At 40.6% G+C, this 9043-nt stretch overlaps 1 pseudogene; it reads right to left on the reverse strand.

Moving 5' to 3' along the window:
- Positions 1-6045: 6045 nt before the first annotated feature.
- On the reverse strand, positions 6046-7543 carry LOC100760845 (annotated as a pseudogene).
- Between the last annotated feature and the right edge of the window lie 1500 nt (positions 7544-9043).

Consider the following 9043-nt stretch of genomic DNA (forward strand, 5'->3'; position numbering starts at 1 on the left):
TCATTGCTGATCCAACTAAAGCTACTTGAAAAGAACACCTGGAGAAGACCAGTGTTTTGAGTCCAGAGGACAAGACACTTCCATGGCAACATTTTACAGGCTTGCTTTCAAGGCAGTGGATCATCTGACAAAATTTCTAGTGGCCCAGCAGAGGAACTTTAGGTCCATCATGGGCATCTTAGGGAGAGTTGTTCTGTGGGAGCTGCCACTTTTTATTTGGATGTTCAACAACCAGGTCTCCATGAATAAACCATCTGTCATGTAGCCTAGTAGTGTCTTTCCTCAGAATGCTTTGTAATTCTTCCTTGATGCCTGCATTGTGGTTGTGAAACCCCCAGATGTTGGTAGCCAGTGGCAATAAAAGAATGCTGAGGGGGAAAAAAGGAGAAGCCCAGAGATAACTCCAGAAACCAAAGTGTCTTGGCTCTTGGGAAACAGAGACTGTGATAGAGACTGAAGTACACAGTGCTTGCTAGGGGGTGAACATGCTTGAAAGGAATGGGAAACAAAGAAAAGATGAATTACCATGCAGGCTAGTTATTTCAATCCAAGAGCAATCTCAGAACATCATGCTGCCTATTTGAACTGTTCTCTGTTTGGCCCTGTCTTACTTAGGGTTTCTATTTCTGTAAAGAGAAACCATGACAATGGCAACTCTTATAAAGACAAGCATTTAATTTTGGTTGCTCATTTTACCGTTCAGAAGTTCATCCCATTATTATCATGGCAGAACATGGTGGTGTGCAGGCAGATGTACTGCTGGAGAAGAAACAGAGTTGTACATCTTGCAGGCAACAGGAAGTTATGTGACGGTGGCTAGAACTGAGCTCATCAAAGCTCATCCCTACAGTGACACACTTCCTCCAACAACTTAAACCTACTCCAATAAAGCCACTCCTCCTAATAGCACCACCCCATAGCAGCCTATTTTTATTCAAACAATCACAAAAGCACAGGATATAGTTAGTAGTTGTTCACTGTATCATACATTCCAGGTAAGAACTGTGATAAAAAAAGGAAATGCAGGTCATTTATTTTCATTATGATGTTAGTGAGTCTGTGGTTTTCCTACAGTGCTAGATCAGAATGAACTGGATAACTGTAGTTCCATGCCTTGTGTTTCCCCAGCTTAAAGAATTTTGTTACCTCATTTCAAGTGAGACAGAGGTGTGTGTGTGTGTGTGTGTGTGTGTGTGTGTGTGTGTGTGTGTGTGTATGTCCGGGAATTCAAACCTTGTCTCACTAGAAACGCAAAAAGAAAGGAAGGAAGGGAGAAAAGAAAGAAGGGAAGGAGGAAGGAAATAATCTAACTTAATTTCTGGATTTTGTTCAGTTTGGTCACAGCTTTTTAATTCAATAATGGGTAGATGTGTCAGGAACCAGTAAAATAGCTCTAAAGTCTCAATGGCTTAATGCAGCAAAGATTCTTTCTCACATTATACAATAAGCACAGTCAGTGCAAGACTACTCCCAAGTCACAAAAGCCCCACTATCCTGAGTGAATGTCTGTCAGAACACATGACTTCCTCCCAAGTACATATACAACTATTATCCAAAATCCAATTATATGACTGCAACCTACAGCAAGGGAATCTGTAGACTATAACTTTCCTGTGTGTACCTGTAATAGAAACTAAAATTAAATGGAGAGTGAGCACGTATCACTAGCTCTGACACAATGAGGAACACCTAATTCTCTGGGTGTACAGAAAAATCTGGTGACTTTTAAAACCTCTCTGCCATTTTTGTTTGTTCCAGGCGGTTATTTTTATTTTATGTGTGCGGGTGTTTTGCCTGTATACATCTGTGCACCGACATGCATGCTCCATGCCCATGGAGGCCAAGGGAAATGGATCCCTAGAAATGAAGTTATGAATAGTTGTGAGCCACTATGTAGATACAGGGACTCAAATACGGCTCCTTTGGAAGAGTAGACAGTGCTCTTAACCATGGAGACAACTCTCTAGCCTATATTCTTGTTCTTTTGCTTGTTTGTTTTTTCAAACCACAACGGGGGTAGAATTCAGGGCCTTGCACATACTAGGCAACTGCTCTACCATGGAGCCACACTCCTAACCCCCATCAGTTGCTCCTGGTATATCTGGACTAAGTAATTCTAAGTTTGAACATGCATGCTAGCAACACATTACAGTTGTTTTGAGGAAGAGTGTAGGGTGAAACCCTTATTAGAGGTACCACAGACCACACTCGCTTGGGCCTGGACACAGGTAACTCTGACCATGCCCAAGGGGCCTGGTCACAGGTAACTCTAATCAGGGTTTCTCACTGCAGAAGAGACTGTTAAATTACACTTTGAGACAATTTGGTAGCCAGAGATTATTGCCTTGACTTATGTATAAACCTTGAAATAGTTGGACTGTACAAAGTGATGTACAACTGAAAAGTTATGTTAATGTTGATGTTCATATCAATGCAAGCAAATAGAGTGGTGGTGTTCTATCAAAACACCAAAGAGTAAGATAAGCATTCTTTCATATTCCACTTGGAAAAGCAAAATAAATAATAAATAACTCTTTGAGCTAGGCAAAGGTGGTGCACACCTTTAATCCCAGAACTCAGGAGGTGGAAGCAGGCAGATGTCTCTATAATTTTGAGGCCTGCCTGATCTACAGAGTGAGTTCCAAGACAGCTAGAGCTACACAGAGAGACCATGTCTTGAAAAGTAATACAAAACAAAAGAACTCTTTGGGGTTGTTGTTTCTATGAATCATTTCCTTTAAAATATAAATTAAATGTTTCATGTCATCTAAGCTGAGGTGCAAATATGATATCAGCATACCTTGTATCCTCATATCCATTCATTCATTCTTCCCCTCCCTCTTTCCCTTTCTCTCCCTCCACTCCCTCCCTCCGCACTCCCTTTTCTCCCCTCTCCTCATCCATGTCTTACTGTGCAGCACAGGCTGGCACCTACCATGTGATCCTTCTACCTCCCAGGTGCTGAAATTACAAGTATGCCCAACAAAGCCTTGCCCCTTCTCTTACTTAGTTCAATAAAATCTGATTCATTAGCAGACAGGTACCATGGTTTCTTAATGTCTTCATCTTTCTTAATTCAATAAAGCTATGATTCACTAACAGAGAAGTATTGCACTTTACCTCCTTCAAAGGAATATATGATTTACACTTACTCTACAAGTGTTAAGTATATATTATATATGAAACACTTTCCTCTAGAGACAGAAGGATGATCATAACAGAAAAAATCTGACTCATATAGCATTTACACTGAAATGGATATAAAGGCAGGCAAACAAAACATTCAGTAAAATAAATGTTGTACCAGAGGGTTGTAAGTATTAAGGAGGAAAACAGAGCAATAGAGCCAGGAAGGAGGATGGGAATTGACATTAGACTCGTTGCTGCTTGGAGGATGCAGGTGGCATTGTAGCTCTGTGGTAGAATACTTGCCTAGTATGCACTATGTCATAGGTACAAGTACTGACAGAAAACAAAAGAACTATTTGGGGATTAGGGTCTGAGGAAATAGGAAAGAAGTTGTGAGCTTCCTAAAGGGCTGTTCTGAACCAAGATAAAGGTTGTGGTGAGAAACAGATAAATAAGTACCCAGAGATTGGTGATGATAAACGTAGTGGAGGGTGGGGATAGGGTGGAGATCCTTCAAAAACTATACAAAGACCTGCCAGTGGTGGTATGGAGACTGAGGAATAGATTTTTGTTACCAGAGAATGCACAGTTCTGGGAAGTAGTCTGGAGTCTTGCTCTCCATCGATCTGTCTGCCTTTCCTATACAAACAACTATAAATTATTTGAAGGCAACATATTGAGTCAATAAATGTTAGATGAATAAATCTATATGAAATATAGATTCAAATATTTTTGGTCAATAGTTTGAGAAATTTTAAAGCATAGTTTAAGGGGAATTTAAAGTGGGTCAACTTGGTTAAGCTGAACTATATTTTTCAGAATTTCTTTGTTTCTGTTAAGGGACAGGCACAAAAGAGATTCTGAGAAGTGAGCATGGTGGATATTCTTGAGAGTCAGTCCATCAGAGGAACAGAAAAATTTTTAATTAATTTTATTTTAAAAAGTTATCTTTCATTTTACATGCCAAACCAAGTTCCCCCTACCTCCTCTTCATACCCTCTGCTCTGCTCTCCCACCTCCATCCACTCCTCAGAGGGGTTAAGGCCTTCCTTGCAGAGTCCAAAGTCTGCCATACCAATTTGAAGCAAGACAAAGTCTTTCCCCACTGTATCAAGGCTGAACAAGGTATGCCACCATAAGAATTGGGCTCTTAAAAGTCAGTTTATGAACCCAGGATAGGTCCTGGTATCACTGCCAGCCCTCCCAACAGATCAAGTCATATAACTGTCACCCACACTCAGAGGGTCTAGTTCAGTCCCATTCAGGTTCCCCAGGTGTCAGTCCAGAGTCCATGAGCTCTCACTAGCTCAGGTCTGCTGTCTCTGTGATTTTCCCCATCATGATCTTGACTCCCGTGTTCATATGGTCCCTCCTCCCTTTCTTCAACAGAACTCCAGGAGCTCAGCCCAGTGTTTGGCTGTGGGTCACTGCATCTGCTTCCATCAGTTACTGGATGTAGGTTCGATGATGACAGTTAGGGTAGTCACTAATCTGATGAGAAGGCCCATTCAGAGAACCTCTCCCTTATTGCAAAGAATCTTAGCTGGGGTCAACCTTGCAGATTCCTGAGAATGTCTCTAGCCCCAGGTTTCTCCCTAACCCACTAATGGCTTCATGTATCATGATATCTCTTTCATTGGTCACCCCTCTGTTCCTCCCCCAACTCAAGGAACAGGAATTTAAGGTCATCCCCAGCTACATGGTGAGAACATGACTAACCTCAGTTACATGAGACTCTGAGAGAGGGAGATGAATATTCCAGATTCAGGGTAATTTTCAAGTGGGAAGTTTAAGTCATTTTGCAGCTTACACACATTGCTTATCTGCTGACTCACATGTGTGATGGATGACAGTACAAAATGACTTTACTTTAAAGAAATTAGAAAATTGTTTTTTCTGAACCACAATCTAAATATGATTAATCATGGCCGAAGAATACAAATTCAAGTTACCCTGAAATGAACACTTTTACATAAACATTTGCAAGCCAAAGTACAAAGGGTACCATAAATCATAGCATTCAACAAACACCTCAGTGAAGATGTAAGGTAGGTATAATATAGCAAAACAGGAACTCTTTCCCTGTTTCAGGTGTCATCTTGTCACATTCTTAGCTCTAGGAGTGCTGAAGGTGGCAATCTGCTAATTTTAATAATACACTCCATGTGGCCCATTGCCAAGTATTTGGAAGAATGTTAGTTCCTATCCAAAGGCTAAAGATAAATGAATATTTATCTTAAAGGCTAAAGATATCCCAAGATAATTTTGGCTCTGGACATTTAACATTCTATCTCTTTACAGTCCCCATGTTCTACTCAGCTGCACTCAAATGTTCTACAGGATTTTTTTTTATCATTAGCTGTAAGTTTTTATTGAATTTCAACCTCAGAATTTAACAATGTTTTGTTTGGTGTTACTGTTTCTAACCAGTGTTCTCATCTGCTTCACATGATTTCTGCAGGCAACGTTTAAGAAGTCATACTCAACTTTCCCATGACATACCAATTTTGTATATGTTAAAATCTTGGTTATTTTTCCAATTCCTTTTTCTCAGTGTCAAGAGTTAAAATTTCAAATACTGAAAATTTATGATATTAGTACTGTGGCCACCATAATATAGAAAAGAAAAAAAATATACATTCTTAAACTGCTTAAAATTCCCCTTAACATTTCTGTAGTGATAGACTAGGAATTTTAACCATAGAAATTTCTCATTTAAAATTTTCAAGCATTTCCTATTGAAACATATCTGAAGTTCAAAATGCTTTTTCTTAAATTAATTTGTACTGAACTACTTAAAAAACAATCGTGGCACTTTAGTAAGACAGTTATTCTACTTAAGTTACTGCATAACTTAAGTTCCTCAGGTATGATCTGATCAACAGCAGATTACTGGAGAGTATAAACAGTGTGGTTTTAAGGTGTGAGTCGTTTGGTGTCACGAGGGAACATTGATGTCTAACGTACGTTATGCAATCCTAAAAACAGCACCATCACCCTTTCCAACCCTGTGCCCCCACCAGCATGAGGGGAGGCTCCAAAGCGGAAGGAATCAATGTAAGCTTTGATTTTCTCCAAATCAATTCCATGGTGCAAAGCTCTCTCTGTTGCAACTGAGGATCATATATTCTTTGTGCTCCGGACAATATTTTTTCTCCTCTCATGAACATATCATAAGAGTTGAAGTGTTTAGGGTTTCTTGAGTCAGGCATGGTGTAGAAAGGTCTTACAGCCAATGGATATTTATCAAGAACATAAAAGTCTGTATCATACTTTTCCTTCACCAAATGACCCAACAGCTTTTCTTTTGGTGTACTTAGATCTTCCTCATCGCCCATTTCCACTCCTGCTTCTCTAAGCATAGCCAAAGCTTCACAATACTCCAGTCTTAAAGTTGGCTCCAAAAATTTGAACGGCTCACATGGGAACTGCTTATTCACAGTTTGAATTTCAGTCTGAAACCTTTCTTGAAGTCCTTTGAATATTTGCACCAAGGAGTCAGCAATTTCGTCTACAACTTCATGGTAATGATAATTAAAAGCCATTTCAATATCCAAACCAACAAATTCAGTCAGATGTCTATGGGTATTGGAGTCTTCAGCTCTGAAAACTGGTCCAATGCAGAAAACCTTCTCAAAATCAGCACATATGCACATCTGCTTATACAGCTGTGGGGACTGAGTGAGGTAGGCATTATTTTTAAAATAGGACACAGTAAAAACATTGGTTCCTCCTTCACTGGCAGCTGAAGTCATTTTAGGAGTTTGGATTTCCACCAAACCTTTGTTAATTAAAGTTTCTCGGAAGAGATGGCAGATGCCGGACTGCAGACTGAAGACGGCTTGACTAGTTGACGTCCTAAGATCAATGACTCTGTTGTCTAATCTTGTATCCTGGTTGACAGTAGCTCTTCCTTCCTCTTCACCTTCTACTTCAGGTAGAATGGCATCATCCAGCTGCAAGGAAAGTCGAGGTTCAGCCAAACTGATCACATAAATCTTCTGGACATGTAACTCAACATCTTGCTGTGTACAGCTTCCAATTTTCTGATTTACTTTTCTCACAATGCCTTCCACATCAATAATACTTTCTTTGTTGATGTTGGCAGCAAATTTAACCGTTTGCTTGCATGGTCTCCCACCGCCACAAGAGCCTGAACATTAAACTGCTGCTGCCTCAGAACTAAGAAGCACTGCTTCCCTTTTGCTCTGCTTGTATGAACTCTTGCACGGACCCAAACAACATCATCAGCCTTTTGTACTGTCAAGTCTTTAACACGGACCAAAACTCTATCTGGTTTTTCTGGGGATTGTATCATAGAGGACACCCCATATCTTTCTTTAGCATAATCTTCCGCTGCATTCACGATCTCCCGCGGCTTCTGACCGTTGGGGATGGCGTTGGCGCTGGGCATCGGGACACCGGACTTGGGGAGTGGATGCCACCCTCCCTCGCAGGCTTCAGTACTGCGGGCTAAAGAACGGCCCCCTCCCGCAACGTCGTGCCCTCCTGTCCCGGGTTCCGCTCTACAGGATCTTTAACATCGATGCAACTTTATGGAGTTGCAAATACAATTTTCAGCATTCTCAAAGGATTAAGACAAAAAAATAGCCTGGAAATATAGCTCAAAGTTAAAGTATTGCCTAGTATGTCCTATGTTCGATCCCTGGCAACTGCCTCTGCCACCCCCTCCCTACACACACACACACCCACACACATACACACACACACGCACGCACGCACGCATGCACGCACGCACGCACGCGCGCGCACACACACAAACACACAAGCACACACAAGAGAGAGATCAAAAAATGTATTCATGAAACAGGACAAAAACACTGTAATCAAATATTCAGAAAACAACCAAAATGTAGACTATAGTGTAGTGATATATTGTTTATGATCTAATAAAGCTTGCCTGGAGACCAGAATGAAAAGCCATTCACACTAGTTAGCCATAGACACTGGGCAGTGGTGGCACACAGGGCTACATAAGAGTGAATCAGTCTAAAAGAGAAACAGAGCTCATGCCTTTAATCCCATCACTAGAGAAGTATAGAAAATAGGAGCAGGGTCTCAGATTCTGTCAATTAGTCTCCAGCCACATTGAGGTCAGAAGGTAAGGATTGCCCAGCCCTGGTAGAGATGAGAACTCTCTAGTGGCTTACCTGCTTTGCTTCTCTGGCCTTTGGCTTGAATCAATTATCTGTCTCTGGATTTTTGTTATTCATGTTAAACCATGTACTTGTAGGAAGATCTCTTGACCCTAGGCATTGGAGGCCAACATGGGCAGCATAGCAAGATCTTACCTCCAATAGACAAGAATGTATGCAATGACCACATTAAATACAAACTTTTTAAAATCCAAAAGTATTTTAGAATTGTTAAATTAAATTTGACCAAACCCACCATGGCACATGACCAACTGTAACCTAATTTAATGTAGAAACAAACTGCAACTTAACAATATACTCTTATGACAGGTGACTGAGTCTTCACCCATTATAGCAGATTAGCTTTCAGCAAATCATAGGATGCAACCTGCTCAGATATCTTTGAAAGACAAGCACCAAAATATGATCAAATCCAGCTATTTCTATGCACCTACTCCCTTTTATTTTTATTTTTTGCTCTGTTTTGATTTGGTTCGGTTTCATTCTGATTTTCAATAGAGGGTTTTTCTTTGTAACTTTGACTGTCCTGGAACTAGCTAGACCAGCCTGGAGCAGCCTCTGCCTCCTGAGTGCTGGGATTAGACTGATCTATTCTGTTTTCTATAAACACTGCCTGCCCACCCTGCTGGGTGTTTCTCTCTGAACTTTCACTGCTTCAGGGAGCTGCCACTATATGAATTCTGTCACTGCTGGTGATATAACTTTTACTAAATTTAGTTTCTCTAAAGTTGTTTTTT

The sequence above is a fragment of the Cricetulus griseus genome, chromosome X (assembly GCF_003668045.3).
Source record: "Cricetulus griseus strain 17A/GY chromosome X, alternate assembly CriGri-PICRH-1.0, whole genome shotgun sequence".
Lineage (NCBI taxonomy): Eukaryota > Metazoa > Chordata > Mammalia > Rodentia > Cricetidae > Cricetulus > Cricetulus griseus.